The sequence below is a fragment of the Rhinopithecus bieti genome, unplaced genomic scaffold (genome assembly GCF_001698545.2).
Source record: "Rhinopithecus bieti isolate Rb0 unplaced genomic scaffold, ASM169854v2 scaffold_72767, whole genome shotgun sequence".
Taxonomy (NCBI): Eukaryota; Metazoa; Chordata; class Mammalia; order Primates; family Cercopithecidae; genus Rhinopithecus; species Rhinopithecus bieti.
Window position 1 is genome coordinate 12790 of NW_016826974.1, and position 3463 is coordinate 16252.

Below are 3463 nucleotides of genomic sequence, written 5' to 3' on the forward strand. Positions count from 1 at the left end.
ATGTTCTATTTATTTTCTCATTGAGGAAAGGAAAATATTGAATGCCAGATTGATTCATCAATACTCAGTGCTGCTTAGCTTTTTTAAGATTTCCGTGAAATCAGATAACCTGATTTTGATAGTTACACCAAATATTTTAGTTTTCCAGCTGTTGCACTTCAAAACTTGCCTCTTTGCTTCCCTGTCTTACTGATTTCCTAACTTGAGTGGAAATCCTAAAGAAGCACACTTGCCTAGTAATAAGAATTTTTAATTAAAAGGAATTTTAGGAAATCTTTCTCCTCAGTAGCTTTTATGTCTGTCTGTCTTCTACTTTTCTACTGCTTCTCATTAGCATAGTTTGACATGAAAAAATTAATATCAGCCTCTATTAGATCATACTTTAAAGGTGACTAGTTCCTACTAAGTTTTCTATTGTAATTTTTTAAATCAATTTTTATTTTTATTGTTTCCTAACAATCACCCACAATTTAGTGGGTTAAAACAACATTTGTTGTATTAATAAATCTGCCATTTGGGAGAAGCTTGGCTAGGACAGCTTGTCACTGTTCCTCTTATCTTTCCTGGGGACAGCTCAAAGACTGGGAAAGTACAATAATCTGAAGGTTTGCTCAGCTGTGTAAGTCTTGTTGTTAATGCTGGCCATTGCCTGGAACGTTGGCTGTGGCAGGCAGCCAGATCACCTACATTGGAGCTTCTAGGCATTCATAAATGGAACTTGCTTTGAATAAATGGAACATGGTAAGAGTTACACCATGAGATTTGCAACATTAGCTTAGAAAAGGCTCTCTATCTCAAACTGCTTGCCCTTGGTACCCCCTTGCCCTGTTTTGAGTGAGGATGGTCAGGCCACATACTATTAATTAGCTGTAAGTCACTAAGTTTGGCCCGTATTATTATTTTTTTAATGAGATGAATTTTTTTTATATTTTTAGTTGACATGTACATACATGTTTATGGGATATAAAGTAACAGTGATATCTCCTCTGTATATGTATACAATGTGTAATGCTCAAATCAGGATAACTAGTATGTTCAATACCTCAAACATTTATTATTTGTTTCTGTTGGGAACATTTCCAATCCTCTTTTCTAGCTTTTTGAAAGCATATACCATAAATTATAGCTAACTGTATTCACCCTACAATGCCACAGAACACCAGAACTCATTCTCCTATCTAGGTATTAGCTATTATCAATTTAGTAAATATTGCTGATAAGTATTTTAAGCTTCAGCTTCTCTTTCATGTATTTAAAATTGCTTTCTGAATCACTGACTTAAAACAAAAGGAAACAAATATACAATAATTATGATGCTTATAATTACTTTAAAATATACCCTTTTGATTTGTTTTCTTTTTAATTTTAATTTTTGTGGCTACACAGTAGGTGTCTGTGTACATATATTATATATATGTGTGTGTATGGGTTACATGAGACATTTTAATACAGGCATGAGATGCATAATAATCACATTAGGGTAAATGGGGTATTTGTCACCTCAAGCTTTTATCCAATGTGTTACAAACAAATTAATTATACTCTTTTAGTTATTTTTAAATGTCCAATTAAATTGTTTGTTACCGTACTTTTAATTTGTTTAAACACAAGCAGAAACTCAAGGAAACCTATAGCACTTAAGAGAGCATGGTATTGTTTCAATAAATAAGATGGAGCTGATAGTTAAAGATCTGGAATCTGAACTCTCCAAAATGAAAACTGTAGAAGACTTTAATAAAACAGAATTAGAAAAATATAAACACCTCTATTTAGAGGAATTAAAATTTAGGGATTTGTTGTCAAATGAACTAGTCCGTCAAAATATAATTATAGACAATAAGCATGAAGAAGCAATAGCTCATTAATTTACGCGTCAAAAGTTTAATTTTTTAGTGAGACAGGTTCACAACATCAGTGGGGAAGTGAAATTTAAACTAGATAATATATGTATGGAACATGATGTTAGTAAGATGAACTGACGCTTTCAAATGTTGTCTGGGAGGCTTTATGTCTCTCACATTTGTTGGTTTTATATGGCTTTTTTCCACTTCAGATTCACATCTAGTAACTGATCTATTAGTCTTTCAGGGCGTAAGTATGTTTTGAAGCATTTAATGTCAGACGACAGTAAGTATTGTCATGTAAATGGCTCTTCAGAGCATGTCGCCCAAATAGAACATACGCTAGCAGTTTAACTATTGTTTGGAGGATTAAAATTGAGACAAATGGTCAGTCAATTACTATACATTTCACTTTCTGGCAGTCTGTAAAATTAACTTTTTTTTTCCCTGATAGTGATACTTGGAATTATCATTAGACAGCACGCCCTGAGACCACATACACGCCTGTATACGTTTCTCATTCTTTATAAAACACTCCTTATGACGATGGGGAATTACTAAATACAAGAGATTAGGGATGTATATATTGCAGCAAAATGAGTTAAAAATGAACAGCTTTTGTTTAGCCTGAGGGTGTGTGTGGAAGAGCAGAAGGCAGCAGGCCCCAGCCTCGCAATGCCTTGGTCACAATGTTAATGCTAATGTGCTTTGAAGCTGTTTTAGTTCTTTTGATCTGCCCCATTCAGCTATCTTTGTCTCCGCCTAGGAGTTGTTTGTGTGATATTAGCTGTCCTCAGTGTCAAATGGCTTAATTGACCGGCAATAATTGCGTACGAAATGTGCGAATGTAAAGAAATGTTAAATCAATATGCGCTGAAAAGTATTATTTGAGGGATATATTTTTTAAATCTTTAACGCTGGTTTAATAACACAGATTTATTTATGGCTTTTTTAGTTTTAGTTTGCTTAATTGTATGGTATTTTAAGAAATACAAGCATGATGTTTTGATATATTTCTAGCATAGTGACATTAGTCATGGCAGGGCCAAAAAAAAACTTTTTGTTAGAGAATTTCCTAAAATATCATATGTAGGGCTTTTTAAGAAAGCAAATTTAAAAGGCTTAAATTGCATAGCATAGGCATGCTGTCACACGTCTTCATTGTTAAAGCATGAGGTTTGATGGGAAATGTTATTACTTCTTCTAGAAGGGTTTATCGTTTTTAAATGAGGCAAGTCCTTTCTAATTATGTAGAAAGAAACTAAAATACTAAGGCTTTTTTCCCTTTGCAATCTTCATAGAAGCTCATGAGAGAGCAAGCGAGACCGCAGTAAGGGAAACTTCTTTTGGCGAAACAAAACCAGATCTTATTCACAACTTATGCTAGGAGGCAGTCCTAGAGGTTACGGCTTGTGTTGGAAACTCTTATCGAGTAGTTTTGAGTCCGACAGATATACTGTATTTGAGATAGAAAAATTATGGAGTTCTTCCTGAGCGCTACGACATAAAATCAATCAGTGCGAAGAGCTACTGTTAAGGTTACGTTATATTATCGTTTCTTCGCTTGTTTTCAGGTTTCTGATGGCGATTCTTGTTTTAAGTAGGTGATATCTGAGTTACAT